General features: G+C 40.7%; 1 long non-coding RNA gene across 1 annotated transcript in view; it reads left to right on the top strand.

Moving 5' to 3' along the window:
* The window catches only part of LOC106731668 (uncharacterized), a 94,961-nt gene extending 87,081 nt beyond the window's left edge, over nt 1-7,880 (top strand). The window contains exon 3 of the long non-coding RNA XR_012900710.2: nt 6,183-7,880. This is a non-coding gene — a long non-coding RNA (uncharacterized LOC106731668). The remainder of the gene's footprint in view (nt 1-6,182) is intronic.
* Nucleotides 7,881-17,245: the final 9,365 nt, after the last annotated feature.

Genomic DNA, 17,245 nt, shown 5'->3' with positions numbered 1-17,245 from the left:
CCTGCCAGCCCAGAGCCAGCAGTCACTGCACCTGACCCAGTGGCCCCAGCATGAGCCAGGCAGCCAGTGCCAGCCAGCCCTCCACTGCTCCCAGGACCAGTCTGACAGCTCCCAGGAGGCTGCCAGGGACCAGAAAAGGTGGGCACGTGCCTGCTCCAGTGCGGAGATCATGGACCTCAATGAGGTTTGGTGGTATGCCTCCAACATCCATGATCTGCGCACTAAATGGAGGAACGCAACTGTCTAAAGATGGATGACTGCCAGCTTGGCCACCAAAGGCTGCGTGCGAACCCAGGAACAGTTCGCATGAAAATAAAGGAGCTGTGGCAGGCCTATGCCAGGGCCACAAGGGGCAGCTCCCAACCAGGGGCAGACCCAGACTCCTGCCCCTATTTTGATACCATGGACCACAATCTGGGAGGCAGGACCACTGCCTCCCCAGGTACTGCTCCTCCTCCCACTCCTTTGCCCCCTCCTGCTTCTTCCTACCCACCCTTAGCACACCCCCAGGGACACCGAGACCCCCACACCCATGGTGCTGGGACATAGTTCGGCCAGCGAGACCCCCCAACCCTTAGCCCTGAGCTTCTCCTCCCCCTTCTTCCCCTTGCCTCCTTCTGCTAGCTCCCTCTTCCCAGGTTCCCCCCCACACTCTCCATCTTCCCCTCTCCCACCTTCTTTCCCCCATCTCACCTCAGTTTCATTCCCCCCCACCCCAGTTTTGTTCAATAAAGAGGCTTTGTTGTAATGAACACATGAGTCTTTTATTGTACAGCAGGAAGGAGGGTTGGGAAGGGGTAAGTGGAAGGACATGAGGAAGGAATGAGGCACAAGCCCCCAGTGGGGCACACCAGGAAGACTGTTATTGACTGCAGAACATGCTGCCAGGTCACAGCAAGGCATCCAGGAGAAGCACCAGAGTGCCCCGAGTGGCTCAGGCTCCATGCTGCAGAGTGCTGTAGTGTCCTGAGTGAGGGCAACCAGAACGTGCAGAGAAAACAATGCTTTGCTGTTCCTCAGCGAGGTAGGAAAGCAAGCAGGGAAACCTTAGAACCAGCTGTCTGGGGGGGGGGGGGGAGTCCCTTTAAGCCTCAGGCAGCAGCTACACAAGGTAGCTTCTGACCTTATGCCCTGCTAGAACTGGTTCCACCTGGCCTTAAATGCGATTCAACATCCTATCAGTGTGGACGCTTTTTTTCAAAATAGCAAAACGCTATTTTGAAATGAATTTTGGCTGTGTCTACACTGGACCACTTATTCCAGAAAAGCAGCAGCTTTTCCTGAATAAGCTGCGAGCTGCCTACACTGGCCCCTTGAATTTCCAGAAAAGCACTGATGAGCTACTGTAAAAAATCAGCTGCTTTTTTTTCGGAAAAACTGCTGCTCCCACTTGAGCAAAAGTCCTTTTTCCGGAAAACTATTCCAGAAAAGGGCCAGTGTAGACAGCACAGTAGTCTTTTCCGCAAAAAAGCCCTGATCGCGAAAATGACGATCGGGGCTTTTTTCCGGAAAAGCGCGTCTACATTGGCCACAGACACTTTTCCAGAAAAAGGGCTTTTCCGGAAAAGCATCCTGCCAATGTAGACGCTCTTTTTTCAGAAATACTTATAACGGAAAACTGTTCCGTTTTAAGCATTTCCGGAAATTCATGCCAGTGTAGACGTAGCCTTTGTGTCTATAAGCTATGTAGTAAATTGAGGGTCAGTAACATGGAGTCAGCAGGCCTAAATAGAGGTTTGTAACATGAAAACAGCAACAGGCCTGCAATCTAGTGAGCAAGACTTTGGTTCAGTAACAGGAGCCAAGAAAGAGGCCCTATTGATAATTGTGTGATTGTGTAAGTTAGGTCGAGCATGGAAGGACACAGGGAGGTACTGGGTACAGACTGTGAGCCAAAGGGGAGTAATGGAACATCTTAATAAGAAATGTCTTGGTACAAAAACTACCTAAAAACTAATGCACATACTGACCTAGGTTCAGGACTGGGTCAAAATTGACAGCATGATGGATAGTAAGTAAGCCCCCTTTCCGTAAGGTGAGGGGTGGTAACTAGGCAACAGAGGGTAGTAACCTGGTACGTAAAGAAATGATGTAAGTTGTTTGTACCTGTCTATAAAAGGACACCGCAGAGGGTGCTCTCCGGCTGACCTTGGGGGGGGCGCACGAGGCACCTGAACGGCAGGTGTCATTGCCTAAACTTACAGAGTGCACAGTAGCTTAACTTTGACTAACTGCTGTTAATATCTGTTATATGGCAATAGGCCTGCCCGGTGTTGGTACCTTGTCAACGCGGGCCATAGTGCCCAGTGGTGTAACATTGTACTGATCTGTGTTACCAACTGGTAGAGCTTCGCATTTGACAATAAACCTGCTCGACTGATTTCAAACCTTGTCTGCATCTGTCGTTTCCGGGGCCTCTCAGAGATCTCTTGTGTTGACCCAAGTGCACGGGGTCTAACACTCTAGATAAAGGGAGTACCAATTGTTACGCACGCAGCCGAAAGTTTAACAACGGAGTAGAGGTCCTGTCAGGAGCACGCCAGGACAACCCTGACCAGATGATGCTGACACTGACAGTCCAGACCAGCGAAGGTACCGAGGTACGAAAACACCGAGGTACGACAAGCTATTTCGAAATAATGCTGTAATGAAGACATACCCTAAGGGTATGTCTACACTACCCCGCTAGTTCGAACTAGCGGGGGTAATGTAGTCATCCGCAGTTGCAAATGAAGCCCGGGATTTGAATTTCCCGGGCTTCATTTGCATGAAGCTGGCCAGCGCCATTTTTAAATGCCAGCTAGTTCGGACCCCATGCCGCGTGTAGCCGTGTGGCACGGGGTCCGAACTAGCCGGCATTTAAAAATGGCGCCAGCCGGCTTCATGCAAATGAAGCCCGGGAAATTCAAATCCCGGGCTTCATTTGCAACTGCGGATGACTACATTACCCCCGCTAGTTCGAACTAGCGGGGTAGTGTATACATACCCTAAGAGAGTGAGAGGAAAGTACTTGTATTCTGTGCATGCCTCTCACACCTGGCTGGTGAAGGAAGTTGCTGTCCTCCTGCCCCGCTCCCCCTGCACCTGAAATTTCACCCTTGGCCTCAAAATTAGTCCGAGGCAGGGTCCCTGAATGTGGGCACACTACCTCAACTTAGAGCCCCAGGAAGCACTGGAGAGTAATTACTTTCAATGACTGTAATGGGAGTAATTATTTCAAAATAGCAGCAGTGGAGCGTCCATACTACCATTTTTTCAAAATAACTCTTTTGAAGTAAGAGCTATTCCTTGTGAAAAGCAGGAGTTATATTTAAATAACCAGCTCATTATTTTGAAATAACAAGCTTGGTAGTGTGGACATGCATAGTGTAGACCAGAGCCAAGGTCATATTTTCAATCTCTGCTTCTGGCTTTACAGCAGCATTACAAATGCTAGAAAGAGATGCTAGGGTCTTACTTTCTCTATGCATATGCTTGCATGTGAAGCTGAAAACCACTATCACATTTCCCAGAGTTCTTTAGTACACATTACACCTTACCCAGGCACAGTGCCTTTCTCTTCTTCCAGCTAAGCAGTGGAGTTGCTAACCGACACCCTCAGTACTGCACACTGGTGCTCAGTGCTATGATTTATGTCTTTGTGTACCCATAAATTGCTGATCTGGGAATTCCACTTTTTTGTGCCCATAACTGGTGTTTATTCAATTGAGTAAGCAGCATTTGTATGCAGCTCTAATCATGAATGTTTTGGAGACCGTCATCAGGCGCTAAATGCAATCCTGTCAGATAGCTGGCAGTGGATTAACTCTGACACCTAATGACATGCCAAAGTGTGACAGAATAAGAACTCGCTGTATACCCAATGTCAATCATTCACCAAGTGCCACTTCAAATGCTTATCCTATTAGGGATGACATCCATCTGCACTGGCATTCAAAATGCTGCTGAGCTTTGAATGTAGAAATGAAAGTAAATGTAAGATGCTCCAGAAAAAAAAATGTTTTTTTTACAAATGTAATCCAGAATGTGCTTCTGTCCTTAAGAATTACAGGCCTTCATGATATGGGGAGGCTGACTTCACCCAATGATGGGCTGATTTATTTTGTACCAACAGTAATTACACATAATTTTTCATGATGAAGGAAAAAGAACAAATAACTTTATCATATGGTCAGCCATATGCTACATAGAAAGCCTCCTGTGCATTCTGTATGCAACTCAAACAGAACTCCTTTTTTCCAAAACCGCATTCAGGAGTAATAGGTATTTGAGGCCAATTCTGCTATCATGTCATTATAAGGGATGGAGTCAGAAATTTTTACTCTGATGAATAGCAGTTGCTAACTTAGGGCACATCTACACATTAGGGCTAAAGTCGAAATAAGCAACACAACTATAGCTACACTAATTGTGTAGCTTAACTCGAAATAGCTTATTTCGACTTTTGGCACTGTCTACACAGCAGTTATTTTGAAATAGAGAACTCTTCCCCCGACTTCCCTTACCCCTTATACAATGTGAGGGTTACAGGAGTCAGAGTAAGCAGTCTTCTAGCTCGACATTCTTTTGACATTATGTTGAAATAACTGCTTGTGTGTAAACACGGATGACATCAGTTATTCCAAAATAATGCTGCTGTGTAGACATAGCCTTATATACTATATGCTATGCACAGAGAAAGGGGTTGCTGAATCTGGCCCCATATTTTGAAAAACTCCAGCAAAGTCAGGGGAATTATACAAGTGTCAGTGAGATTATTAACTGGAGTCTGAATGTACAATTACCAACTTTAGAGCCTTCTTTGTTCATTTGGGATGAATGCAATACAGGCAACCCAGACTGAATAAAGGAAAGTTAAAATGTCGCAACAGTAAAATAAAAGTATTAAATATAGCTGTTATTTTACTTGTGCACTTTTTTTTAAAAAAGTGCTTCAGTTACTTTTATCAGATCTTCTCAAAATATAACAGCATCAAAACACTGAGTACATCATAGCTTTCAGGGATCACAGATTAGTGTCTGTAGATTTGGTGGTGAGAGAGGTTTGAGTGAGCATATATAGCTGTGCCACGACTAAGCAGGTTCCCCATCAAGTGATTTCTGTCATGATGAATTAGACATTCTTGTTAAAATCATGCTTTGACTCCCGCAGAACTTCCCAACACAACTAATTCCTTGCCTGCCAGCACTCTGGGCTGGAAGCTTAGCCATACCAACAACTGAAAATTAGTCACAGCTTCAAAAATTGCTGTATTAGGAGGAGAAGTGTTATCTGCTGTTTTGAATGATGCTGTTATTTCCACATTCCTATAGGTGATTGCTCAGCTCTTAGACCTGCCTTGGGGGTATTGCTGATATTGAGAATAGGGAGGAGAGCATTTCCCTTTTCTTCCATTTTTTTTTCATTAGTACTCATCGAGTTAGACTACACTACCCTAAAACAACGAGAAGTCCTGTGGCAATGAGAAGTCCAGATGCATCTGATGAAGTGGGTCTTTGCCTACAAAAGCTTATGCTCCAATAAATCTGTTAGACTATAAGGTGCCACAGGACTTCTCATTCTTTTTGCAGATTCAGACTAACACAGCTCTCCCTCTGATACTTATACTACCCCAGAAAAACAAGAAGTCCTTGTTCCCCAGAAAGCCTTGAATATGGATGAGGTCACAAGGAAATTTTCAGTCATCTGGCTGTGATGTAGTATAGGAAGGGGAATGAGAATTCATAGTGTAATGTAACAAATAGTTACTGACAACTTTCCATGAATGTAGCTGTTTGCAATAAGGAGAGGTGTATTTTGTGTAAAATTGCTTGGGTAGGCAGTGTATGTTAAATCCGCATATTTCCAAAGTGACTCACTTCTCTTCACCATGCATGTTTGCTCAGCAGGCCCAGTTCTTTTAAGGAAATTCTAGCAATCCTCAATGAATGGGAAGAAATTGCTATATGTAGAATCTAATGATCCAAACTTTCATTTATATGTATGCAAAGTGGATGTAGATTGTAGAATTCAGACAAATATGAATAGTATTGTTTTACAACCCCTTTGTGTTGATGCAAATGACTACAAAAGAGGCAGGCATGGACAATATGGCCCTTCCCCTTCATTTCTTAGCATCCTGTGTATAATTCTCTTCTGAATTGCCTGCACTGATTTTTTTTAAATCTATGACTCTACACAGATCATTGATCAGTACCTGCGACCTGAGAAGCAAGGAGAAGAAGACTGAAGAAGAAAATGCATATATTTTCTTTTGATCATGATATTTATGCCAAATGGAATTTAACCAATCTGGTTTCCCTGATTTATTTACTCAGCAATGATTTTATTATTTACAAATTGAACAGTTAGTCCTTGATATGCCGTTCAAATTCAATGGTCCAAAAAATCATATTGCTACCAGTGCCACTTGGAGGTCAATGTTATCTGCACTAGTAAATAACTTTGATAAAACCTGTAGTATTACTGGCTTGCTCAAAATTCAAGCAATGTGGGGCAAATGCCATAATTAGCCATCTTCTTCTTAAACCCTTGTACTCCAAGTAGAAGATAGGTCATTTACAAGTCTCCTCCACTTCACTCTGTCTTGAGACAAAACTTCTAGCTGATTTCAGGAGTACCCAGTTGTTGGCCTTCAATCTTAGTAGATCTTCTCCACATTGTCCAAGGTCTTCCTCTTTTGCATTTTCCTTGCGGGTTCCATGTGAGAGCTTGACAGACTATGCTGGATGATGATTTTCTGAGAGTGTGGCCTAGCCGTCCCCACTTTCTTCTCTTGATTTGAATGTCAAGTGGTTCTTGTCCTGCTCTGTTCCAAAGCTCCTCATTTCTGACAAAATCTTGACATTTGATGTAAAGAATGTACCTCAGGCATATGTTTATGAATGCCTGTAGCTTGTTATTTGAAGACTTTTTAGTATGCCAGTTCTTGTATCCATACAAAAACACATTTGCAGTTTACCGGTGACCGCAAAGTGAGGAAAGGCAGGCACTGTGGAGGGCTGTCTGGGTCATGCAGGATGTCCTGGGAGGATGGTGGTTGGCCGCTGTAGGCCACAAGAGAAAGAAGGGACCTGTGGAGGGCCCTCTCCTCCTCTCACACCAAAACCCATCACCCCCGTCTGTTTCCCCCTTGGAGGACAGCATGCTGGCACCCGACCTATGCGGATAAGGTTCCCTCCCCCCCCGCTACCACCACTTTGGGTGCTGTGTGTAGAGAAGGCGGGGACAAAATTAGCAGAATTGGGCCTTAAATAACTGGAAAGGTTAAATATCATTTGTTTAAAAAAAAGAAATCTAACCCTATCCTCCCAATTTAAGCTGCAAACCTGCTAGCATCCAGTCTATTATCATTTGTACAAGGGCATGAGACACTTGACTTAAAATGTTTGACACTCCTAAAGTAGAGGCAACAGGTTTATTCAATGTTAATTATTTTGAAATGTTTTCTTAAAGAGAGTTTCTAACACCATAAGCCCTAATTTGGATACTAGGGCTGGGCATTAAAACTTCACTTTGAGTTTGATGAGCTTTGTATCAGGCCCCTGATGATCACCCTAAAAGAGGAGGAAAGGAGAACATTTTTATACAGCAAGGAACATTCTTTTTGTCTAGGGTCCTTTTTGTGTTTGCTGTGCCTTTATGGAAAAAAATTCTTTTAAAATGTGACCTTTCATTTTCATAGACCAAATTGTCCTTTTGATAGATTCTGCAAAGAACAAATCATGACAATTATTTCTTCCTGTGGTAAAGATTGTGCTATCACAAATGGAACACAATGGGCCAATTTTTTTCACTACCTCTTTTAAGGCTGTTGAAACAGTTTTTGCTGCTTGTGAATTTTGCTCTGTCACTCTGACACACTGCCTGTAGTAACTCAGGATATGTCTACACTACCACCCTAGTTCGAACTAGGGTGGCTAATGTAGGCAACCGAAGTTGAAAATGAAGCCCGGGATTTAAATATCCCAGGCTTCATTTGCATCTTGCCAGGCGCTGCCATTTTTAAAGCCCCGGTCATTCGGACTCCGTGCCCGCGGCTACACGCGGCATGGAGTAGACAGTTTGGATTAGGCTCTCTAATCCGAACTACTGTTACTCCTCGTGGAACGGTAATACGAAGCAGGGAGGGGTTGCAACTGCTTTGGAGGATAGGGTCATAATTTAAAATAATCTGGACAAACTGGAGAATTGGTCTGAGATAAATAGGATGAAGTTTAATAAGGACAAATGCAAAGTATGCCACTTAGGATGGAGCAATCAGTCTCATACATACAGAATGAGAAGCTACTGTCTAGGAAGTAGTACTGCAGAAAGGGATCTAGTGGATCTCAGTGGACCACAAGCTAAATATGAGTCAACAGTGTGATGCTGTTGCACAAAAAGTAAACCTGGTTCTAGGATGCATTAACAGGAGTGTTGTGAGAAAGACACGAGAAGACATTCTTCCACTCTACTCTGCACTAATTAGGCCTCAGTTCAAATATTGTGTCCAGTTCTGGGCATAACATTTCAAGAAAGATGTGGAGAAATTGGGAAAGGTCCAGAGAAGAGCAACATGAATAATTAAAGGTCTAGAGAACATGACCTATGAAGTAAGACTGAAAGAACTGGGCTTGTTTAGTTTGGAAAAGAGAAGATCAAGAAGGGACATGATAGTGGTTTTCAGGTATCTAAAAGGGTGTCACAAGGAGGAAGGAGAAAAATTGTTCTCCTTGGCCTCTGATGATAGGACAAGAAGCAACGGGCTTAAACTGCAGCAAGGGAGGCTTAGGTTGGACATTAGGAAAAACTTCCTAACTGTCAGGGTGGTTAAACACTGGAATAAATTGCCTAAGGAGGTTGTAGAATCTCCATCTCTGGAGATATTTAAGAGCAGGTTAGATAGACATCTATCAGGGATGGTCAGATGGTACTGGGTCCTGCCAATAGGGCAAGGGACTGGACTCAATGACCTCTTGAGGTCCCTTCCAGTTCTAGTGTTCTATGATTCTATGATTCTTTCTCTACACAGGTCATAATTTGATGGAGCTTAATGATATTCCCTCTTAACCATCTCTTTTCCAAGCTGAAAAGTCCAGGAGTTATGAATCCTCTTATGACAGCTGTTCCACACCACTAATCATTGTGTTACCTTTTCTGAACCCTTTCCAATTCCAATATATCTTTTTTGAGCATGGGTGACCACATCTGCTAATGAGAGCTATTAAAAGATTAAAGTAAATAAAATATATAACAGATGAATTAAACTTTGTAAGTACAAAATATTAACAGAGGTGTAGTAATCTGCCAGTGTTTTAGAGTTTTTTCATAAGTTACTCAGGGCTTCCCAAAATGGCTTTTAGTGACCTCTGTCTGGTATTTGGAATGCCCCCTCACAACATTCAGCTAAATCAAAGATTCATAATTGCTCTCAGTGTAGCTTTTTTATAGTTGAAAACAGTCTAGCAAATGCTTTCATCACCACTGGGTTTTGCTTTGTTGACTAAATGCAGAGGAAGTTTATAGATCTTCCATTGACCTTCACATAGTGACCTATGCTCTAAAGCTAACAACCCTCTCATTCAAAGTTTTAGGGCTTCAGTTCTGGTTGAAGGGCCACTTAAAGTTAATGGGAACACAATGTAATAGACAGGAAAGATTCTTCATGAGATTTTACACATCAAGCAACTTTACATCCAAACATTTAAATACAGGCCTTTTGACCTAAGATAGCTAGTAGAATTACCATATATAATGTAAAAGTAATTGCAGAATTGCAGAACAACAAAAAATATATAGCAACAACAAATTAAACAACGGACATCCATTAAATAGAATGTATGTAGATAAAGACAAAGCCAAATGAACATCTAGTCTAAGAAATGAATTATCTAGATATAAAAATAGAATCTTTTAATATTCCTTTGAAGTTCACCTATCAATGAACTGGTACATTTAACCCTTCTTTGAGGTTTTGACCTGACCTGTACAGTTGCAAGTGCCAGTGTGGGGGAGGGGAGGCTGTCAGCTGAAGTTAGAAGTAATACATTTTTGCTTTAAAAGGGAATACATACAGTAAACACAAGATAAAGAAAGATGACATATATATGCAGATCAAATGGATCTGCATGATATATTTGAAAGCTTTACCCAGTGCAAAAGTCCCTTAGGGCATGTCTACACTAAGAGATGATTTCAAAATAACTTATTTCAAAATAATAACACTTGAAATAACTATTTCGAAATAACAGGTCTACACCACCGGGAAGCCTCAAAATTGGTCAGGCTCCCTTAATGTGTACATGCCACCTTGACTTAGCGCCCCAGGAAGCATTGGGGAGTAATTGCTTGGAATGACTCTGGGCAGTTGTTATTTCGAAATAGCAAATGTAGAGCATCCACATTCCCACTATTTAAAAAAAATATTTTGAAATAAGCATTAATCCTCATGGAAAGCAGGAGTTATTGTTTTGAAATAACCCGCCCCTTATTTTGAAATAGAGAGGTGTGGTAGTGTGGACACTCCACTTGTTATTTCGAAGTAATGGGAGTTATGTTGAAATAACTCCCTTGTGTAGACCAGGGCTTAAAGACTAACATTTCAGTGCAATGTCATACTAGATCTTCCATAAAGTAGAGCATCACCTAAATAATAAGAACCTTCAATATCTCTCACCTCTCCCCGTCCCCCTCCCCACAAACACAGAAAGAGACACACTTCTTTTTCTTCAGTGAAAATGGAAAACTATTTGGCTACTCTAGGGGTATGTCTAGACTGCATCACTCTATCAGCAGAGGGATGCAGATTATGCAGGTTGACATTGCAAATGAGGCAGGGATTTAAATATCCCACGCCTAATTTGCATAAACATGGCTGCTGTGGTTTGCTGACTCAGCACTTTGTCGGCAAAAAGCGGCAGTCTAGAGGGGATCTGTCGAGAAAGAAAGCCTTTTTTGACATATCCCTTATGCCTCCTGTAAGGAAGTTTACAGGATCTGAAAAGGTGCTGAGTCGGAAAAACATGACAGCCATTTTTATGCAAATTAGGCACAGGATATTTAAATCCCTGCCTCATTTGCAATGTCGACCTACCTAATCTGCATCCCTCTGCCGACAGAGGGATGCAGTATAGACATACCCTATGTTTTTACAGTTATTTCTATTTACTGTGTTATATGAACAAACAACTCTACATGTAACTGTAGCAATTTTCAATAATTATTGTGTCACTGTAGAGATACTATTGTTAAGGATCTATCAGTACTTCCATAATACCATAAACTTCTGTTTGTTCATGATGATGAAAAATTTCCTCAGGGCTGACACTCTGCAGTACAAAGTCCTAGTCTGAGAGAGGGTATTTTTGTAAATCTTTCAAAATCGAGACCCAGTTCTTGCAAAGCCTCACACTTTCAAGTAGTCTCACTGAAATCAATGGAACTCAGTCAGACTAGTAATGATTAATGACATGAATAAGAGTTTTCAGAATCCACTTTGGATGTGGTGGTCATTTCACAGGTTAGGACTGAATATACAAACCCCCCACACATTGTTGAGTACTTATATGAATATGGTACTTACCATGAAAAAGGGCTCAGTCATGTGTAGAAGGCAGAATTGGAAGGTCCATTATTATATGACTTATCAAAAAATCCCTACCACTTCACCTGCCCTTTCCACTTTGATATTTCGCTTTCAAAACCCACTTTCTTCAGCTTTCCAAAACTAATCTCTCCTGGCTGTCAGCTTCAGTTTTCACATCTTTAACAGTCAGTTCTGTTTTAAAGTATTTAGCACACACAGTTGGGGCCAAATTTTCAAAAGATCTGTGAATGGATTCGGTGTTGAGGTCTTCTGACAATCGGCCCATAAAAGCCACTGGATACTATTTTTTAAATTCCTGCCCTATATCTCTGAACTGCATCTCTTCAAATTAAAATGCAAGCCCCTCAAAACATGGATCATTTTTGGCCTGCATGTTTAAAGACCCTTGTATACTAGTGGCATTGTGTAAATGGCAATATATAACATGGCCTTACTGATGCCTCCCATGAAACTAATATGGGCAAGGAAAGACAAATAAGCCCAGCCTCTGTAAGGCTGGGGAGCGTCAACCATTTAAATATTTTTAGAGAAATATGAGCCCAATTTTGCTGCCCCAACTGATACAGAGTTATGGGAAGAAACTCACAAAGAGGAAAAATGAAAAATAAAATCAGCATTGTGTTCTCTTCTTGTCCACCTTCACAGAGTGCAGCAGAATTGAGATAGAAACTGACATCCAAGAATATGGGTTTGTTATCATTAGGTGGATTACAGCATATGCTGGAGCAGGAGATGTTTTTTGCTCCGCATGTATTGAATACAATCTGTAGTTGACAAAAGTAGATTTGCATTATTCTGGTTGTGAAATTCATCTCAATTGGAAGACACTTCAGAATGTGGGGCATAATGGTGACTAGAATATGTGGTTTTGCCTCAACTTGCAAACAGGCTAAAGTACTCAAAGACATCTGTGGACCTTATTGCTCAAAAAAGAAACTTTCACGTAAACATGGTTTAATTTTCCATGGGCATAGGAGTGACATTGCCTGTCCTAAACTGCAAGCCTTGAGTAGACATGGAATCTATGTCACCATCAAATATAGACGTCAACTACACCTCTAATTGTTCTATTAGTTTTTTCATTGGATCAGGGCTCCATTTTGGAACCAGACACAATTAGAACCTGTGTAGTCATGCTGGGGGATGTGGGTACAAAAAGGCTTTTCCATAAAAAAGGATTGTTGTCTTCATGTTCCACTAAATGCAATTACTGTTCCTGTCTGGCACCAGTAGCTAAGCTAAGCACTAAGGAGAAAGATAAGGAAGAAGTTTGACAGTTCTGGAGAGGTCTGCTCATTACACTCTCTGTAAGGAAAGTACCAGTTGTCAGAGTTCCCAGCATGTCAGAGAGCTCTAGCAGGTGTTTCTCTCTCTGTGGTAGAATATCTCCTGGAGCTCCCACAAAGGGCTTTGCCTCTCTATACTACGCCCACACAGGCAAGTGCTTCTAAAATGCTCGAGTCTTTCATTAGCATTGAGCAGCAAGGGACAAAACAGATTAAGGACTTAACATTGCATCTTTCTAATTGTGTTTGTGGGAGAGCCTCAGAGGGGCAATATGTACTGTATGTAATAACTCTGAACTCCTTTAATTAGGGGTGCTGATAATTGTTTCTGTTAATCCTTATCTTCCTTTTGCTTGTTTATATAGAGAAATAACTTGAAAGGAGGGCCATTTGGTGTTACCTACCCTGATCTTTCTTACTCATGCTGGGTTATGCATCTGGAGAACTTCTTGTTGAAATAGAATTTGTTGGCACAGCTAGAAATTATTGTATTTTCTCCTGAAACTTAGAGATTCATGAGAAGTCTTTGTATTATTTTCACATATTCCATTGTATGATGTTAAAGTATTGTATTAATATTCTTCCTTCAATGAACAGCATGCAGGTTTTTTTTATTAAGGAAACAATCTCTTTCACCTTTCACAATCAGTAGCTAGAGTACTTCAGCACCAGTATGATGTGAATGAAAACTACTTGTAAGGCTTTCATGTAGCACGATTACAAGAACTCCTTTCCTACTCGTTCCAATTTAGTTTCAATTTTAAAGGTGTTAGAGGAATGGATACATTTCCCTTCTTTGTATTTTCATCATGCCTTTATGTATGTTCCAGGCACACTAACTTTACAGTCTGCTCTGTGATAACACTGAAATCACAAGTGCAGTGATTTATTTATGCATTTATTTATGTTCAACAGGAATAGTTTATGGATATACTTTGGTGGTTTTAATTAATATATTAAATAGTCCAGTTTCCAGTTAGAATATTAACAATGCTAGCAACTAATTCAAAAGGGAAGAAGCATATTGTGACTAAAGCCTAGGACTGATGTGAGTTCTGCTCCCTGCCAAAGATTTCCAATGTGACCTTGGACCATATAATGAATTCTTCTTTGCTTCAGCTTCTCCATTAGTAAAATGTGTCTAATGATGTTTCCTTACCTATACGATTGCTATGAACCATTAATTCACCAATGTTTTCAAGCAATTTTGAGATCCTTAATGCAACAGAAATGCAAAATTTAACAATGAACAGCTTTGTTCTTGAGGGGAGGTTTCCCTTTCTAGTAACTAGCAATAACAATCATCACATGAATACTAGCCAGGGTTGTTTTTTGTCAACTTCTATAAGATGTGGCACAGTTGTATAGTTTGTCATGAACATTGCATATATTCGATGCAATGCACAGTGGAGCGAGAAGTCTCTATGAAATTTTGAGCTCTTTGAATATCAGTTATTTCTAGAGCTATAGGGCATTCTAATTTTTAAGGGATTAGTGCTTTAAAACATATTTAGAATACTTTTCTTTGCCTTAAATCCAATTTTGGTGATGTAAGAATACAATAAACTCCTTTTTTAGGTTCACAGTATACAATAACATAAGAACATAGGCCTGGAAGGGATTTACTAATCGAGTCTAGATGCCTGACATCATAGGTAACCAGATCATGTAATTCCTTTCATAAACTTATCAAGATCGAGCTAAAAATTACTTAAAATTATTACCCTACTATTCCAATTGGGGAGCTGTTTCAGAATCTCACCCCTCTGATGGTGAGAAATATCTAATTTCCAAACTGAATTTACTCATGGCCATTTTACACCAATTTTTTATTGTACCAACATTCTCCTTGAGTTTAAATAGGTCTTCTCTCTCCCTGATGTTTACTCTACTGATGCAATCATACATCCTCTCAACCATTGATTTGCTAGACTAAATAAGCCAAGTTCTTTTTGTGCCTTTCATAAAATAGGCTCTTCATTCCCCATATAATGGGTTGGATTACTTAAAATCCCTTCGGTTGTCCCCGGGTATGATCATGCCATTGATGCCTGCCTTACTGCCCTCTGGGGCTCCCCACCACTCTGTCCTGCTGGACCAGATCCTCTGCTGTTCCCTCCCAGACAAGGTACAGAGTTGGGGTTACTGCCTCCTGCAGAGCAACAAAGACACCAAATCAGTTCAGCTCTGGGAGAGCTCAGCTCTAAGGGTTTATCACCTAGAAAACCAATCCCCATGAGAGACCAAAACCCAAACAAATACATCTTACCCTATGTAAAAGTTTTACATAAAGAAAGCTCATAAAGTCTACCCTCTTTATCAATGAAAGAGAGATATGTCCCCGCACCCTGCAACAATTTACACTGGAATTGATAATAAACTAAAGTGTTTTTATTAGGTATAAAAAGTAGGACGTAAGTGGTTGCAAGTGAAAACAGTCAGATAAAGTAAGTCACTAAATTTAAACAAAAAAACCCACAGCTAATTGTAACCCAGTAAGAAACTTATGTGTACTTTTTTACCCTAAACAGCATTTCTTATCTCAAGCCAGAATTCATCTTTAATATGGCACGAGTCTACAGCTTTTCAGACTTCTTTGTTCTCAGGTATCCTTTTAGGGTGGACCAGACAGATTCAAAGGCCAGCTGAAGGCAAAGGACTGTTGGTTTCCCAATACTTAATTAGACTTTCCCTCAGGGAGGGAAGCTTTTGTTCACACCTCCCATCCCTATGGAAAAATATCAGATTCAAGATGGATTCCAGTACCAGGTGGCATGGTCACATGTCTTTCTAGGACCAACCTGTTTGGGCATATAGGGCAAGCATGACCATTCACAGATCATTGGTTTGAATACTGAGTAATTAAGTATCTGAAATAACACTAACGGCCCTTATTGGCACATATAAAAATATAAATAGATTCACACTTTACATTTCTAATTTTGCATACAAGAATGATACATGAACAAAAATAGGATATACAGATTCAGCAGATTGTAACATTAAAATTGATATGTTACATGAATGGTTTTACATAAAGCATCCTTGAGTTATGCACATTTATATCCACAAGCCAATTTTCATCAAGTATGGAGACCATATAACTTTCTGATCAACCTACTAGCCCTTCTCTGCATCTGTTCCAATTTGAATTAATCTTTCTTGAATGTGGTGACTTGGATTATACACAGTATTCCAGATTAGGTGTTCCTAGTACCTTGTACAATAGCATCACCATTTCCCCATCTGTACCAGAAACAGCTGGTCTCATGCACCCTAGGATATCATTTGCATGTTTCATGGCTGTGTCATATTGCTGGCTCATGTAATCTTGTGGAAGATTAATATACCCTAGTGTGTATCCTTCTCTGTCTTTTTCCAGTTGATGAGCTCCTACTTTGTTAGAAATTTTTATTAGTTCCTTACAATTTGTACTATTACATTTCATAGATATTAATCTATAAATTTATGTGCTATTGAAAATTAGTGTTTAATTAATATGGTGTATACAAGACATATACATAGGAAAATCATCTTCATTAGGATGGTCCACACAAAAACATGAAGGCTGGGAAGGCCAACATGCCATTATCTATGGCAACAATGAGCTTTTGGTGGAAAGAAGAAAATTGTATTGCTGATAATATAAAAATCATGTTACTGCCAATTTACCAAGATGGAAAAATAATCCTGTTTGCTTCAGTTTTTGGTGGCTTTTGACAAATAATGAAAGTTTATCTGCAAAACTCACCTCTTTTCCATTACAACTGCCCTACTTCTGTATTTGCCAGAAGAAAATTATATTTTCATTAGCAACAATGTGTGTGAATAGAAACTAAGATATGTATTTGTTTGAAGCTAGATTCTCACACTCATATTCATGTTGAATACCATATTCCAAAAGTGGCCCTATTGACTTAATGGGGGCTATTTGTAAAGTACCATTCAACAAGATTGAGATTAGCAGAATTGGACCTTTGATGATACATGCTTTGTCCAATTCAGTGAGCCTAGTGATGCTGGGTGAAATCTTGATCCCATTGTAATAAATGTTATCACTGTATTCAGTGGGGTCAGCATTCCACCCATTAGATTCTTGTTTCATTTCTCTAACCTTTAGTGCACATTAAATATTGGTTTTGTTTATGCAAAATGCCTCCATTGAAATTTTTTCATGAGAAAAAAAATCCGTATTGACATTACAATTCAGCAAAGAATTTTAACATGTACTTAACTTTAAGCACATAGACTTACTTTAAGTACATAGGAAAGCATTCAAGCACATCCTTAATGCCCACTAAAGTTAAACGTGCTTAAGTTCTGTTCTGAATAAACACTTTTTCTGAAACCTGGCCCATAGAATAGTCCTAC

Source organism: Pelodiscus sinensis, chromosome 1 (genome assembly GCF_052426305.1).
Source record: "Pelodiscus sinensis isolate ZL-2025 chromosome 1, ASM5242630v1, whole genome shotgun sequence".
Lineage (NCBI taxonomy): Eukaryota > Metazoa > Chordata > Testudines > Trionychidae > Pelodiscus > Pelodiscus sinensis.
This window is presented reverse-complemented; position numbering and strand designations above follow the sequence as displayed.